The 18,381-nt window shown below is 47.2% G+C and overlaps 1 protein-coding gene across 2 annotated transcripts in view; it reads right to left on the minus strand.

The window, feature by feature from the left end:
• Nucleotides 1-18,381, minus strand: part of KIAA1671 (KIAA1671 ortholog) — a 996,223-nt gene that overhangs the window by 731,563 nt on the left and 246,279 nt on the right. The gene's annotated exons all lie outside the window — the stretch shown is intronic.

Raw genomic sequence — 18,381 nt, forward strand, 5'->3', positions numbered from 1 at the left:
TACAAGGCTACACCCAGTGCTCACAATGGTGAAGGGGGAACTAGCTACCACCAGTCATGGGAGTTACAGTCTTCGTGACATATCTGCTGCTGGACTGTATTCCGGAGAATAGGTAGTTCAGGTAGCGGGGCCTGGTCCCAGGAGGTAGAACCGGTGACCTGGGCCTCTTCCGCTGAGATTTGAAAGGTTAGAGAATCCAGGAGAGGGGTTTGTTCCCAGGGTATAAACCCCTTAACCTGTGCTTCTTCTGCTGTACATACCATAAATGATGTAGGCTTAGCTTGCTTTGTTGAAATTAGAGGTCTGCTTTCTTGCCTTGACACCCTGTTTCCAGAATACCTAACTTGCCTGTCTAAGGATCTTATACGGTTGCTCTTCTAGGTCAGTCAGTCAACGTCTTCTAGTGTATTAAAGATGTCAAAGTGATTGCTGACTGGGACTGCATATTTTGACTGATTACCAAAAAAGAGCCCCTCCTCCTCGGCCGTTTGCCGTGGATATGCAAGTGGAGGATAGAAATACCCTGAGGGTAATATTGCTATCTCATCTGATCTAACAGGCCCTTTGCCCACCCTATCTAATATCAACTGTACCAAATCCGGGGAGCTGAATGATAGCACAACACAATCCCCTTTGAGTAGCTTTCTAGACTGGCCGACCCAACCTATTCTTCGAGCCATCCTAAATTCTGAGAATAATGGGTGTAGCCCTGCTTGGCCTCCTTCGGTCTCCGACGGGCCCGCCTTTGGCCCGAGCGCGTCCCGTGCTGCGGTAGCCCTGGACTGTTTTTATGTGCCCTGGGCGCAGGGATGTAACGAGGGCGCCTCCTGCCGCTTAGCCTGTTGGGAATTGCAGTCCAGGTGTAACAGTTCGGCGAGTGAGCCCCTGTAGGAGGAAGTGGGTGCGAGCCTCTAGTCCTCAGTAAAATACAGCGTGCCTTGGTGATTTGCTCAAATGTGCTCCTATGCAGAACGGCGTCCCCTTATCTCAGTTTCCTTGAAATTCTTCCTTGAAAAATCTTTTCAACAATGACTGAAGAGAACACCGCTGTGCGAGCACAGCCTGCTATAGTTAGGGAAGAAGAAGAGGAAGGTGAAATGAACATTTCAGAAAATGTCAGAAATGCCTTTTCTCAAAAGCTAACAGACTATGCAGTAACCTTCGTGATTGAGGCTCAAGAATCATATAGAACAGAGGTATTCTATTCATGGGTTAAATTCCCACAAGCAGATGCACAAATACATTTCATTCTTACACTGAAGATGAATCATCAAATGAATACTGTCCGTATGAGGACATTGAAATTCCGCTCACCTACCAGGAGCATATAAACTGGTATAAAGGTGCACCCCCCCATACAAGAGACAAAGTAAGACTAGGTCCGCTCGGAAGAGGCAGGCCACTTGGCCTGTCCTAGCGGCTTACACACCGCATCTAGACATTGATACAATGCCGGTAGCAGACTTGCGTCCACTTCACAAAGAAATAATAAAACTTTACAGACACCGGACAGTTTGTGATGAGAACACTCACAATTCAGCCAACAAGAGTTACACAAACAAATCAAGTTCAGAGTTCTACAACTAAAATTACACCACAAACGCTATACGCAGTTATGGGTAAAATGCCCACTAAATGAAAGCAAATGCAATTTTAGATAGCTCAAACAATAACAAAGCTGGAGGCAGTTTCCACACACAAACCCTCAAGAAAAACAGAGAATGCTAACACTCTGCTTACCAATGGGGATAGCTCCCCAGATCGAGGATTACACCACTTGGGGTACAGTTTTCGCTGCCATATATACCAGAACTCATGGTATCCCGTCGCTAGAAGTAATACCAGACATATTAAGACAAATACAAATGGAGTATGGCGCTGAACCTGCTCTGAACTTAGGGATGAAATTATTAGGTCATTTTGCCCAGGTATTGGCTAAAATATTAGCAAATATAAAACGGGAGGCAGCAGCAGTGGCGTATTGCCACTGCTGCTGCCTCCCGTTTTATATTTGCTAATAATGCCTGATTTCACTCCTTTACAACAGGAAAGTGAATTACCTAAAATGATCACAGACACCTACGCTAAATTAGGTAGAGATAGTTTGGGAGTTAGAGCAACAAAACCTCAACTCATGGGTGGTCTTGAGAAAGACAACACAAAGCAAGCACCTGATTCTTCTTAGAAGAAATAGAATAATAACAATAAAAACCAAAAGATTAGAGAAAATTGATCTCTATCTAGGAGTGGGTCCCCTTAGCAGGAACTCCAAAAGGAGATGCAATCTCAGGAATAGAGATAACAATAAAAAACATGACAGTTATCAGGATACGGATACACATTGCTCTCGTTCCTTTCAGGGTTCACCAAGAAACTCAGAGACGGACGGTCCGAACACAGACAGGAAGAGCGTACGAAAGTCCAGAGACACGCCATGCCCTTCAAGCTAAACTTAAAAAAATAAATAAAAGACAAGCCACAATCTAAACCTCAATTTAAGAAGGAGAAGGTAGCAGGTTTTAAAGTTAGACATGCCCAGAATTCTGAGGACTGAACTATGTGTAAATGAGGGGATACTTGTATAGCGCACGAATCACCCCTAGGGGTCTCTCGGCGCTTGTACGAATACTGCTATGGAACCCATCCTGGCTTTCCCTGTGAGGTGTCCACTCCTGGGCACCCCCAAGGTGGAGGCCAGGCATCCTTAGCGTTGTGGGGGCCGTTGTGGAGATTAAGCAAGCTATTGCCCAGAGTTGCAGAGTGGGACTCCATGACTGGAATAGGCACCGAGGCGAGAATTATCAGGTCCGTGGAATTTTGAGCCCAAGACCTGCCGAGGCAGGGAATTGAACCCTGGTCCGGGGCTAGACCTCTGCATCAGGGTCTGCCGCTCTAACCATTGAGCCACACTTCTCCACTACTGAACAGGGAATGGGCTCTGACAATGCTAGAACGCGCAGCAGAAGTAATAATAGCTCACCAGAACCTTTTGGAATTTCTGGTGACCGCGCAGTTGAATGAGCACATCACGGTGGAAACGCCTGAGACGAGGTAAGTGTCCCTTATTGGTAACATGAAATAACATTCCAAATGGAGGGGGACAAACCCAAAAAAGTTAAAGGTGTCTTTTGGGAGAACTTGACTTACGGCTATGGCATACTTTTAGCTTAACAAGATTGGCCGCCTGAATTCTGATTCTTTGCCTGCTACCATCAGGAAACGCTACTAGTGAAGGGCCAACATTTAATCAGCATCTGCTAGCTGTTCGAGTATTTTACTCGTTTTAACTCATGTTTTTAAAATTGTATATTTTCTCAGCATACCCCTAGGCCACCTGCACGCATTTACGCCAACATTTTAGGGCTCTAGCGGCCGTTTTTGGCTTTAATTGGGGTTAGGAAAATCAATCCACGGCGGCCATCTTTGGTGTGGCCCAGAGCGGTGTAAGCGCTCTAGTGGAACCCATAAAAGGAAACGGTCATCCTATCGCGCTAGCGGTCGCGTTTGCGGAAGCGCCGTTCCTAGCGCCGGAGTCTCGCCTGAGTCAGCCCGTCTGCGCTCGTCCGCGCTTGACGAGCTCCGAGCTCCGACAAGTCCCCTATTTCCTTTCATGAGTAACTTAGTGTTTTGTTTTACTTTCCACACTATGTTTCTCTCCTATTCTGCAGAGGAACTATATTCATGGCGCCGTACTTCTAGCAAGAACTGCTCTGTATGCACACTGCCCTCCCCCAAATTTAAATGTCACTACTGCGGATTTGCTCTGGGAATGCCGGCGAGCTGCAGATCGCTGAGGCGCCACTGCAGACGCAGTAGGCCTGTCTCATCAAAAACCTGTCTTTTTACATTCCCCCTTACAGTTCTGGAGTGTTAACTGCAGATCTCTCCCACAACACAAGTACAACATTTTTTTTTATTTTTTTTTTTGGTTAAAATTTTTTATTGAGCAATCATATAAAATACAAGGATGGGCCCACAACCACACGGGCTGGCCGCTAAGTCACATAGCAATACACATGAATTAAACAATCATTTCCGAGGCCAGGCCAAATCATAGAATGAAATTGCTCCAGACAGAGAACAGGATACAACAATTTTCTATATAAAACATGAAAATAACGAACACAAAAACAAGGCGAGTGCAATAATCAAGTCAGCCCAAAAAGCAGCGGGGAAGGTCACTAAACAGGAGAACAGACGTAAATCAATGAGATTTGGTAAGGCCGTGAGGGGGGGGGAGCAGGGAGGACAGGAAGATCCTAGAACAGAGTGAAAAATTCCGGGAACGTCGGCCTAAGGAGACAGGGTAACATCGGAGGTGGCAACCAAGGGAGGGGTACAAATTTCTCCACGGTATGCATTCCATTGACCCCAGATTTTCGTCCACGCCCCTGGCCTGCCCCTAGCCACGTAGACTGGCTTCTCTCGGAACATGGACCAGTCCATGTTGGCTTCCCACACCGAAACGTCAGGAGGTCGGGATGCGCCCCAGAGTTGCGCAATGTCGCGCTTCGCGACCATGTAACCCAGGGTCGCCCATCTAGTCTGGGCCACAGAGTAATCGGAGGGTTCCCACACATTCAGCAGGCATCGTCGGGCCTCAGGTCGCAGGGCAACACCCGTCACTACAGTCATTATCGCAAGCACATCCACCCAATAGGCCGCCACCACAGGACACTCCCAAAGTATGTGCAAAAAAGTAGCGCTCATCCCACAGCCACGCTTACACAAACCATCTGGGGAAAAACCCATCACGACTAGACGCGGACCAGTCACATACACCCGGTGGAGGATCTTAAGTTGCACCAAACGAAGACGGGCGGGAATGGCGACCTCCTTTGGGGAGGAGAGTGCCGACTGCCAGTCCTCGTCATCCAGTTCCAATCCATCACCGACCCACATCTCCCGGAGTCGGACCAACAAATCCGCACGATTATGAATCAGTTTCTTGTAGATGAGCGAGATAGTGCTGTCGGGCAAGTGTCCATCTAGTATACGATCTTCAAGGGGGGAAGACTCGGGTAGGGTCACACCAGGAGTCAAAACCGAGGCCAAGGCATGTCGGACTTGCAGATACCGGAAAAACTCTCTATCACTCAAGTCGTATTCCGCCTTAAGGGCCTGGAATGACTTCACGCGACCATTCACACAAACGTCACCCACCTTACAAATCCCAATCACATCCCAGCGTTCAAAACCCTTAGTAGACCAGAGACATCCCAAACGTTCAGAAGCATAAAGCGGAGTCGCCAGCGTCAGTCGATTCTCCCACCCCAAACTCACATTCGCAGCACGCCACACTTTGACCGCAGCCCTGGACGGGCCCACAAGATGGCTCCCGGCTGATCTAGAGTATGGCGCTCTATTAAAGTCCCCACCCGGCAACTGGAGCCTATCCATCTCAAAAGCCGGATCGCGACCCGGCGAGTACATCGGGTGATTAATGGCCGATAGCTGGGCAGCCCAGTAGTATCTCTTGATGTCGGGGAGCGCCATGCCCCCGTCATACCAAGGGATAGTAAGTTTCGCAAGGGCTATACGTGGGCGCCAGTCCCAAATCAATTGTCTTTGCAGACTCTCGATTTCTCTGAAATAAGTAGCGGGAATGTCGTCGAAGGAGTTCTGAAGGGCGTAGAGGAACCGCGGCAAGGACATCATTTTAAATAGAGCCGCCCGACCCAGAGGAGACAGGGGTAGCTTACGCCAACGGGCCACATCCAGTCGTAATCGAAGAAGCGGGGGGAGGAGATTACGCTCAAACCGGAGGGAGGGATCCAGGGTAATAAAAATCCCTAAATACTTGAAGCCAGATTGGACCACCTGGATAGGGAACCTGGCCGGCAAAGAGGGCAAAACACCCGAGAGAACATACACGCAGGACTTAGCCCAATTAATAACAAGGCCCGAGTTAGCACCGAACGAAGTAAGAACATCAAATAAGACGTTCAAGGATTTACGCGGGGATGTAAGATATAGAAGAATGTCGTCCGCGTAAAGAGAGACACGGTCTTCAAAGTCCGGTGACCAACGGATCCCTTTGAGTGAAGGCTCCCATCGAAGCCACGCAGCCAACGGTTCCAGGGCCAGCGCGAAAAGCAATGGAGATAAGGGGCAACCTTGACGGGTCCCTCTACCAAGGCCGAAGGGGACAGAAACTCTACCGTTCACCACCACTTGCGCTAAGGGTTCCACATACAACAACTTCACCCATCCGATAAATTCAGGTCCAAAACCAAATTTTTCGAGAGCTGCCCAAAGATAGGGCCACTCGACCGTGTCAAAAGCCATCGAGGCATCCAACGAGGCCAAAATGGCCGGCTCCGTCAGACGCCCCGCCCTCGCAACAGCACCGTGGAGACGACGTAGGTTAAGAGCCGTGTTGCGATGCGGGATAAATCCGGACTGATCCGGATGAAACAAGTCGCTAATGACCGTCAGTAGTCGGGTCGCCAGGAGCTTAGCCAGGACCTTAGGCTCAACATTTAACAGGGAAATGGGCCTATAAGACGAACAAAGGTCTCGCGGTTTCCCGTCCTTGGGAATTACAACTATCGTAGCAAGGCGCTGGTCATACGGGAGAATACCCCGTTCTCGGGACTCCAAAAACATAGCACGAAGATGGGGCGCTACCTTGTCAGGGCGTAGCTTGTACAGCTCAATTGGCAACCCGTTCGGGCCCAAGGCCTTGCCCGAACGGAGCGAACGAATGGCAGTCGCTATTTCATCCGTAGTAAAAGGGGACTCTAACGAGACATGGTCTAAATCGGAAACACTGGGCAAAGCTATATCGCGCAACAAAAGGCGAGAGTCAGCCACATCCCGTCCAGACACAGGGGTATAAACCACACGAAAATATTCTGCAAAACATTCCACTATTCCAACCGGGTCTGTCACTTCGACACCATTCGACGACTGAATCACAGGCACCACACGATTCGCTCTCTCTTTCTTATCCAACCACGCCAGCAATTTACCCGCTTTGTCCCCCACATCATACAGACGACCCTGCTGTTCACGAAACATCAGTCTAGCCGCATCCGTGACCAAGGATTTATAAGCAAATTGTTTCAGACCCAGGGCGTGGAGTTTATCAGAGGTGACTTCAGACTCTAAGTCGGCCTCCCTCTCCGCAATCTCTGTCTCAAGGTCCACCACCTCCCGATTCCTAGCCTTCTTGGATTTAGCAATAAGGGAAAGGGCCTGCCCACGTATCACTGTTTTAAAAGCCTCCCACAGGGACACAGCCGAGGAAACCGACCCCTCGTTGTCCAAAAAATAGGCATCTAAAGACTTAGTCAAAAGGTTTCGGGTCTCAGTGGAGGCAATATACCAGGGGTTAATAGGAGCCACTCGGCCCGCCGCCTCCACCCCAAACTCAAAACAAAGCCAGAGCGGAGAATGATCGGAGATGCCCCGGGGGAGGTGTTTGATCTCACGCACCGCTGGCGTCTGCGCCGCGGGCATCAGGAAATAATCCAGTCTAGACAGACTCCCATGGGCCCCCGAATGGAAGGTGTATTGGAGCTGGGCAGGATGCATGAGCCTCCAGCAATCCACCAGACCAAATGTGTCCAAAAACCCACCTAGCCATTGTTGGGCAGAATTAAAATCGCCTGCAAGAAAAAGGGTACTGTCAGGAAGGTTCAGCAACACACGGCTCAAATCGGAAAAGGTGGAAGTCTGTAGGCCGGGGGGCACATAAACAGTAAACAAGGAGAGGGTACGACCCTCATAGCGACCCACGAGGACAGCATAACGCCCCCGATCATCAAGGATCACATCATCAATGGCTAGGGGGAGGGAAGCCCGAACAAGGATACCCACCCCCCTGGAACCAGTGGTAAACCCCGAATGTGCAGCAAGGCGATATCCCCACCTATTCATCGCACGACAAGAATTGCCCACCAAATGAGTTTCCTGCAAAAAACAATATCTGGAGATAAACGGCGTAGACATTTTAACACCACGCTCCGCTTAATGCGGTCTCCCAGACCATTAACATTCCACGAAACCAGCCTCAACCCGCTACCCCCCATCCCACACAGCAACGCCGAAACCCCCCCGCAATGAGCATGACATAAAAAATATCAGAAACAAGATTGATTCGCCTTGAAAACATAACACTAAAACATCAAACAACCCAATCACCCACCCCCCAACAACGAAGAAAACACCCCCCACCCTGCACCCCTGCAAAATGCTAAATAGCCACCCCAACATGCAGTGTGCCTGTCGCCCAAGAACCCCTATTCTACAAAAAGAACCCCGGAGGAGGAAAGGCTCTGGCCCACCCGCCACCCCGAGTAGAACAGACAATGAGGAGAACACACAAACAGTAGAGGCACTGAGGCATGAAATCCCCGAAGAGTTTACTCTATTCGAGGGCCCAGGTGTAGGCGGATTGTTCAGCTCTCCACGCCACCCTCAGCACCACCCGGGTGGGCGGCGGACTCAGTCCCAGGAGGTCGGTCAGGCAGAGAGTCTATCCAGTCATTTACAGAGTCAGGCCGATCAAAGAAGAAGGTTCGGTCGTTGTACTCGACGCGCAGCCTGGTCGGAAAAAGCATGGCGTAGCGAAGCCCCATGTCCCGGAGACGTTTCTTGACATCACGGAAGCCCATACGCTGTCTCTGGACCTGTTGAGAAAAGTCCGGATAGAAGTTCACCGTGGCGTTCTCAAAGGCCACCGGGCCCTTCACACGCGATGCTTGCAGGATAGCGTCCCGATCCCTATAATGGAAGAGTTTCGCAACAATAGGCCTCGGCGGGGCACCCGGCTTACCCTTGCCCCCCGGAACACGATGGGCACATTCCACTGCGAAAAACTTAGTCAAACCAGACGGGGAGAGGTGGTTCTGGATCAAGTCCTCCACAAGGAGATCAACAGAGTGAGGTTCTGGATTTTCCGGAACTCCGACCACGCGCACGTTACAGCGACGGGCCCTGTTCTCAAAGTCCTCCAAGCGCCGGGTCACGAAGTCGTTCACCTTACGAAGGTTGCCGATCTCCGTCTGTATCTCCGAAACGTCCTCCATGAGAGTGGATGACTTGAGATCCAATGACTTCACCTTCTCATTGGTTTTCGACAGGTCAGCGCGAATCAAGTTCACGTCAATGGCCACGGTGTCAATTTTGTGGGCCAAAGCTTCATATTGTTGGCCTATCGTCTCCTTCATGGCAGAAATGGCGCCCATGACGTCCTGCAAGGATGGCTCCGTTGACGCATCCACAGTGTGATCACCGGTACTCGATCCGGGCAGGGCGGCTCCGGGAGACCCCTTGGAATGGGTGTAGCGGTCCATAACGTTGGACTGGAGCGGGCCCCCACGCAGGGGCGTCTTGGTCTTCCGAGTCTCTCGGTCCCCTCTGCCAGCCATAATAGAACTGCGTCACCAGGAGATCAACCAGGCTCGATGGAATGGCCACCGGAAAGCAGGGCCTCGGGACCAGAGAACCGCAGCCAGGGTACCACTATTAGGAGGGCCAACAGACAGGAGGAGAAACCAGCCAAAGGCCCGACAGCCGTTCCGTGTCCCGACTTCAGCCCAGGCCAGGCTCCTCTGCCAGATGTCTCAGTCTGAGGCAGAAACGAAACCGAAACTTAAGAGGGGGGTCCACAAGTCGAATCCCCCTGCCGTTGTTGTTCAACTGCAAGACGGCCACTGAGCCTCACCCAGTCCCGGGCGTACCTCGAGGGCGGAGCCCGAAAGTTCGAATCGATGTAACTCCGGCACCCCGGGTCCAAATCAAATTTCAAAAAGTCCAGGGCAATCAGCCCAGTGTCCTCTACACAAATCCTCGTTAAAAGTCAGGATTAATTCAGGATATCATGCCGGGAGTGGCGGGGGTCCGGGGAGCGCTGTGCTCACGCGGCCATCTCGGATGCCCGCCAAGCTCCTCCTCAAGTACAACATTTTTGACTTCATTATTGATGAACAACCGGATGCTGTGTTTCTTACAGAAACCTGGCTACACGACAGTTCTGGCACCGATATTGCCGTTGCAATTCCCCCTAATTACGTTATCGTAAGAAAGGACAGGGCCTCAGGCAAGGGGGGGGGGGGATAGCTTTGATTTTTAAATCTAAGTATACCTGTAAATTTGAAGATATTTCTCTTAAAGGTTGTGAGGCAGCCTTGTTTAAGTTAACCATTAGCCCTCAGTTTACAATGACAGGTTTACTAATCTATCGCCCTCCTGGGAATGCTAATCCCTGGATTTCTTCTTTGCCAGATTTCCTGGCCCCCTTACTACTTAGAGCAGCCAACTTTACGATTCTTGGGGACTTAAATATTCATCTCGAAGATTCTGATTGTACATCAGGTAAACAGCTTATTTCTATTCTTGAAGTTTTCAATATTCAGCTATTGAATTCTGCCCCTACACACCATGCGGGTCACTTATTAGATCCCATCATGTCAAATCTACAGTTGGACTGCTCCCAAAAAGCACGCCCAATAGAATGGTCCGATCACTATGCTGTTCCTTTTTCACTAGATATTAATAGGACAGCATTAAGGATCGCAAAGGGAATAGATAAACGGACACGCAGTTGGGGAAAAATTAACATGCTAGAACTTAATAAACAATTATTGAGGTCACTCCCTAACACTGACCTACCCATCTCTGCACTAAATTGTGCAGTCAGTCAGTGGCTAAATAATGCTGTTGATTCCACTCTCCCTCTGACACCTAAGAAATCTATGCCTCATCACCCCCCTGCACCATTTTCTGGACCAGGGTCAGCGGACTCGATAATTCTCTCGCCTCGGTGCCCACTCTGATCAGCGATCACACTCGGCATCTCTGGGCATTAGCTTGCCTCATCTTCACTAACGGCCCCACCAGACCGCCGGGGATGCCTGGTCTCACCCTGGAGATACCCATTAAGGGACCATCTCTCAGGGAAGCCAGGAAGGGTTTCGCAGCGGTCGAAGCGCCTTGGGACCCTACGGGTAAGTAGTGCGCTATATAAATGCCTATACATTTACACCATGGTTTTCCGACAAGCTTAAGTGCCTTCGCACTCAATGTAAGACTCTAGAAAGAAAGTGGAGGCACAACTATTCCCCTACTCGTAAAGTAGCATATAGAGAAGCTCTGAAGGGCTATCATAAAAGCTGCAAAACAGCTAGAGCAGACTTTACTAAAAAAGTAGTTTCAGATGCACAAAACTGCCCCAAGATGCTTTTTTCAGTTGTAAAAAAATTAACAGGTGCAGACTCTATTCCTACGCCTCCCGCGCTTGACGCGGTACAATGTCAATCCTTAGCTGATTTTTTTATCAAGAAAATCGACATGATTTATGATCTTTTTACCCCGTCACCGGTGGTGACATCTTCTGCATCTGGCTCTAATCAGTTATCTGCTAGTGTCGATGTTGTTGCTAAACTCTCTGTATGGCAACCACTAGACAATGTTTCTTTCTCTTCTTGTCTAAACAGTGTGCGCTCTGGTTCTCCGTGCGATGCACTTCCGGTTAAAATATTGAAACAACTTGATTCCTCCACCCATCAGATCTTTGTTAAATTGCTAAATGCCTCACTTACTGAGGCACACATTCCCCAGCCATGGAAACACGCTATGGTAGTGCCCTTGTTAAAAAAGACTGGTGCTGATATTTTAAATCCCGCGAATTTTCGTCCTATATCTCTACTGCCCATCTTTTCTAAAGTGTTAGAGAGACACATTAACACCCAGCTTACTGAATTGGTGGAAAGGTCTGGTTTTCTACATTCATCTCAGTCGGGTTTTCGGACCCACTACTCGACCTAGACAGCCCTCCTCGGGGTGACAGAGAGTCTCCGACACGGTGTCGATCAGGGTGAAACTATGGCGCTCATCCTGTTGGATTTGAGCGCAGCTTTCGACACAGTGTCACATTCCATCCTTCTTGACTCTCTGCGGTCCCTTGGTGTGACTGGTCTGGCCTTAGCCTGGGTGGCCTCCTTTCTTGGGGAGCGAACCTTTCAAGTGTTCTCTGCTAAGGCGGCATCAGCGGTCTGTCCATCAGCACGGGGTGTCCCCCAGGGGTCAATACTCAGCCCCCTATTGTTCAATCTTTATGTAAAACCCTTGGCTAACATCGTTGAGCAGGCGGGGCTGACTTTGTTCTCTTACGCAGATGACACCCAGATTGTCTTCTCCCTATCAGGGCGAGACGAGAATAACCCCTCTGCACTAAAATCTGGCCTCACTCTTGTGGCTGATTGGATGCAGAGGAACTGTCTCAAACTGAATGGGGAGAAGACAGAGGTGGTCATTCTGGGGAAAAACAAGAACCTCTGGGGCCCTCAGCACTGGCCAAATGAGATGGGTTCACTTCCTGTGCCCACACATGCTGTACGTAATTTGGGCGTCCAAATTGACGACAAGTTAACAATGAAGCAGCAGGCCACTAAGGTCGCAGCAACCTGTTTTTCTACTCTTAGGTGGCTACAAAAGATCCTATGGATGCTTCCCATTCCCTCCCGTAGAACGGTCGTCCAGGCATTGATAATATCCCGCCTGGACTACGGGAACATACTATATTTGGGCGCTGATGTAGCCACTGTTTAAGTACTGCAGGTGGTACAAAATGCTGCCGCGCGACTTTTGAAGAATGTTCCTAGAAGAACTTCGGCATTATCTGCCTTGTATGATCTCCACTGGCTTAAGGTCTCTAGTCGCATAAAGTTCAAGACACTGTGCTATATGTTTAGAATCAAGGAAGGCGCTGCACCTACATACCTACAAAAGCTGGTGCAACCTTACAGGCCCAAACGCACTTTACGATCTTCGGAAATTGGGAATTTCATTGTACCAAGATTTAAGCTGGCAAGGATGGGGGGGCGCTCCTTTTCCTATCTTGGTCCTAAATATTGGAATGCCCTTCCTACAGCCCTTAAATTAGAGACCAGTCTTCTTCGTTTTCGCAGAACACTGAAAACGCTGCTGTTTGCATAAGTAGTTGGTACCTGTATGCTGACTTATCTGACATCTTCTTCTCCAGTCTATCCCTAGCGCCGGGAAACCCACTGTGGGTAGCTGTGCGCGGTAAAAGTTCAAATAAATAAATAAATAAAAATAAAATTGTTATGGTTTGCCCAAAGGGAGAAACGGCAATTTTACCATCCTTTCCCGAACACGTTCCAATTTACTTAAAACACACATATGCGCAGGGGGTGGGTGGTAGCCCTCGCTCCAGCCCAATATCTCAACCATGTTGGGTGGGATGCTGAGTCACCACACCATGTAATCCCGGTAAAAACTACTCCAACTCCACAGAGACAGTACCCTATAAAACAAGATTAAAAAAACAGGTCAGGGAGATCTTAGATCAACTCGAATACCAGGGTGCAATTAAAAAATGCACATCTCCAATGAATAATCCTTTGTTTCCCGTAATAAAACAAGACAATTCATATTGTCTAGTTTTAGACTACAGACATCTGAATACATGCACTAAAACATTCGCAGTACAGAATGCACTATACTCACAAAAAAGTAATGGGACGTTTGAAAAATATATGGCAATAACTACTACGGTATAGGTGTAGGGAAACGGGGCTTTAGTCGTATTAGGACGAGAACCCTCACTCACCCAAAGGTGACATGCTTCATCATTGGGATCCCTCTGGCACACTGTGACCGCAAGGTACACAGTGAGGGCTACAAATCCACCTCAGGGGAGGAGCGTGAGGTGCTTTCAATCATCCAATGGAAGTCGGAGTGAGGGGCAGAGTGCATATTAAATATAAAAAGTGATTTCAAATTAACTCATGGGAGACAAAATTACTTTAATAGCTTTTTTTTAGCTCTAACCACCGAGGACACCTAAGTGAGAAATTGGGGTATCAAATTTTTTTTGAGTTCAAGGCCTTCGTTGTGGGGGATTGAGGTATAAAGCGATGTAACATCTATAGTACACAGTCAGTAGTTTGATCCTGAAGTTAAAGTTACGTCCTAAGGAAGATTTAAAAAAGCCATGGTATCTTCGATATATGTACTCCCTTTTTGTACAATGGGTTGTAGGTACCAGTCTATGTATTTTCCTATGGGTTCGGAGATGGAACCGCAGGCAGAGACTAGGAGTCTGAATGGTGGGTTTTTGCAGTCCTTATGAATTTTTGGTAGCATAAAGAGCTTAGGGCGCCGTGGGAACTTTGTTTAAAAAAACTGGTGTGTTTTTTTGTTGATCCATTTCATTTCCAAAGCATGATCGATTATCAATTGTAGAGTTTTTTGGTAGTCATTAGTAGGATCCGATTCAAGTGATATATAAATGCGTTCGTCTTGGACATGTGAGTTCACACTTCGAATGTAAAAGTTGGTGTCCATCACGATGAGTGCTCCTCCTTTATCTGCTCTTTGAAAAGTTAGATCGCTATCTTGACTGAGGTTTTTGAGGGTGGTCCATTCATATGTTGAGAGGTTCATTCTCTTAGGTTTAGCCTGTTCACCTCTTTATCTTCGCATGTGTATCATTCTTTAACTACTGGTTTACACGCACACATTTCTGTATACGTATTCTGTATATGTCATTACCTATGACGGATGCTAAGGTCCTGTATTATGTCATTTTTTAGGCCCCTGAAGAAGGGTCATGTCTCCCGACCCGAAATGCATTGGGCAACGGATTTAAATTGAATAACTTGATTGTTTGGAAGAAAAATTCCCTCTTATGAAATACAATAAGAAATGAAAACTGCCATATAATAAATTATCAGAGGATCTATGAGAAAACCTGTTGGACTATTTATTGAGCAATTTGATAAAAATAAGTGAAGAAACTTTATTGTTCCAAGTGGAATAGTGCGCACGTCTTTTGCGAGAGGTCTCCCCCCCCCCCCCCTCCACACATCTGCTATCAGTCAATGTGGTACCAGCTGCAGTCCTGTCCACAATCTAAGTATAAACTTTCATTAGAAATATTACATAGTGTATGAACCATATACATGTCCCACAATATTTGTGTACACACACACCGGTGTGAAACCCACCTCACAACACACGTGACAAACACACATTCATATTGGTATGCTATAGTAGTTAAACATCTCTATAGAATGCCAATATGATTTGTAACCACTGCTGGGCTCTTCCCTCCACAGCGGACTCGGATTACATCAAAAAAACATTACTGACTGCCTGCAGAACAAAGGACCTCTTGGGGGAGCTGTCCTGCTGTACAGAGGAATAGATCCTGTATAAGAGGATGCCCTGGAAGAAAAGACTCTACAAGCCCAGCGCATCTGCATTTTTGATTGTCAATAAGGAAGCTGGATTTGAGAAGTCTGTCACTCTTAAGTCTGATGGGTGCATCTACCAAAAGCACACTTGATTATATGGGAAGAGTTGAGGCATTCAGTAATCCAAGAAGAATGTCTGCAACGTCTGACAAAGTGGGGACTTTTTTTACCTTTGGAGGACAAGAACAAGGTGCTGAGGCTATTAGAAAAAGATACAACCTACACAAGCAAGATATTTTGGCTATCCCACTCAGTTTTTTGCCACAGGAAGCAAAGCACCAATTTAATGGAACACAAAGTATTAGACTTTGTGGAGCCCTTTCAGGCCGCTACCTCCAGCTTTACCTCGCTGGAGAATTTCAAGCTCCAAAAAAGTTAAAACACAGAACCTGGAAGAGTCTGTAAAATAATCATAATGGAAAGCGAGCTTTATTGGTTACAGTTTATCAGTTTGTGCCTCTTGGAGAGTTTGGTGTAAAAGCTCCAGACTTTAGCACTACCCTGAATTCAACAAATTGGACCTTGGGGAGCACACGGTGTCAGGCCCCTCAATCAGGGAGTGAGGGAGGAACTAAAGGTGCACAGGATTAATGCTGGTTATTACTGTTCCTTAGCTATGTCTTGCAGCATCGGTCCAACGCTATACTGAGGCCATCGCCGATGTACTCTCCCTTTACAGAACTGAGTAACCTTTGGAGATTTATCTCCACCAGCACTGCTCCACACTGGAGACATGAATCTTCAAGTAGTAGTTCTTGCAAAATTAATCTTTTTTTTAAAAGAATTTTAAGTCCAATGGGATGAAGGCAGCATCTTGAAAGGGTTTCATCTAAACAACCCACACACCACTTCCAACGCATCTGCCAGAAGAGGAGCTTCTGCTTGAGAAACAATTTTCAGACAGGGATAGAAATTGTTTGGAGCTGGGTGACTTTATTGGTTAGGTCTTAAATTGCTCCTTTCCTTTCTGTAGCTATGCCACATAGGCTGTGGTTTTTCTCCAGGCACTCCTCCAATGTGGAGCATGCTGCATTTCAGGGCTCCATGTGAGGAAGACATTGAGAGTGGTAACCTTGGATACAAATATAAAAGGGAGAATCCAGCAGCACAATGAAGTGCATTGTTGAAGCAGAATTCTGCTATCTACAGATGGCAAGCCCAGTTGTCTTGTTTTGATACAAAGTAGTGCAAGTATTTTTCAAACTCCTGGCTCATATGCTTAGTATGTCCATCTATCTATAGATTACAGGAATTAAAAAGAGCTACCATAACACCAAGAGCCCTACAAAAGGCTAATCCAGAACTTGTAGACATAGTGCATCCTTGGGTTTGACATGATCCATGTAGGAAGACTGTGCAAAAGGACAGTATGTTGTAAAAAGGAACAATTAGACTCCAGAGAAGTCTCTAGCTCTTTCCTGGGCTTAAATGAGCTATTTTGGAATTTGAGTGCACTACCACAAAGTCCGTCTCACAGTCAAGTCTACTGGTAATATACAGGGATAGAAATCTAGGGAATCTTATGTCAGGAATGGGTAAGCAAGAGAAGGGACTGTAAAGGGATCCCTCAGTTTTTGCTTCTCACACTTTCTTGATGCATAATTCACCTGTGGCAATAAAGGATATGGCATCGATATAATGAAGGACTATCAGACATTCTGTTGTAACAAAGCTGCAGTCTTTGGGATTCCCATGTGCCCAGCTAACCTGGAGTTATAAACATGAGCCAGAACTATTGTCGTAGAGCGACAGCTGACAGAAAGAGGCAGTCCCAAGAGCATAGAAGACCAAGGTCCCTAGTTCTTCTTTTAACTTCCGACACACATTGGGATGTGGACGAATCCATGGTGTCCAGGAATGCTGAAGTCAAGTCTAAAGGAGCAATTAGTGCAACACACTTGTCTGCTGGGATTTGGGTTGCCTTACAAGACATCGGCTTTACTGATTGCCAAATCCAGAAAGACATCAAAAAAGAGCAGCCATCCCAACAGTCACACAGCAAAAGCTCTGGTAGATCACCGTATCAAAGGCCGGAGGCAGATAGAGTAAGACTAAGAAAGCCAACTGGGTCTTGTGTACTGAATCCAGCAGGGCCTCCTTAATTAACAGCTATGAGGCATTTCACTGACAATTCACGCCAGCTGGCAACAAATTAATCTATAGACTCGTTGTCTGCTTGAGGTTGAGAACTTCTATCTCGCCATTACTAGATTAACTTCCTTTGCAAACCTGGTTTCAAGTCTTTTAATAGCTTCCTTATAAGAGTCATCCATGGGTTGACCAATGGAGCCTATAGCTACTGGTAGGAATTTGAATACACGTTGACCTTCACTACCTAGAGCACTAAGCTTTTTTCCTTGCTGGTGAAAAATTATGGCCATCTAAAGTGGTAATGAAATTTCCCAACATCACAACCCAATCCTCCCAAACTATTGAGGGTGTGCCAGGCAGGGGTAGAAACATAAGTTGTATAATCACATTGGAATGCATGGCCATGACACCCTAGAAAGAAAAGTAGCACAAAGTGTACGAATGAAAATACACACAATGCCCCAGAACAAAGGTTACCACAAGGTGTGCAAATCACCGTAAATGTGCTTGAACCAATCGTTGCCAATGCGTGGTGAAAGTTGTGCAGATCACCGTAGGTATATCAGCACAAACTTAGGAAATGTAGTAAAGCCAGGGGTGTGCACATCACCAGTAATAGGTGTGAAGATCACCTCCGATAAATGGGAACAAATGTAAATTAAATATGCCAGGGGTGTGCAGATAACTGAAGGTAAGACTGCACTAGTGGCCGATGAGTAACTCAAAGTGTGCAGATCACTGAAAACGTGACTGCAGGATGTGAACAATGTATGCAGAAATGCAGAACAAAATGGCGTCACATAGCGTAGCGACATAGACTTTACACTTTGTGCTGCGGTTCAACAATCTGCCAAGCGTGCTAGTGAAAAAGGGTATATATATATATTTTTTTTTTAACTTAATTTTGATTTTGTCATATATCAGAACAATACATAAAGTCAAAGTAAATCAAGACACGATTACGTTAGTCCCTTACATCAAATATCTCAATTACAACACATTTAGTTGGAGCAATGCAATTGATTCTTAAAAAACACTATCAGAGGCCGAGGAAAGTAAA

This window comes from Lissotriton helveticus, chromosome 11 (assembly GCF_964261635.1).
Source record: "Lissotriton helveticus chromosome 11, aLisHel1.1, whole genome shotgun sequence".
Lineage (NCBI taxonomy): Eukaryota > Metazoa > Chordata > Amphibia > Caudata > Salamandridae > Lissotriton > Lissotriton helveticus.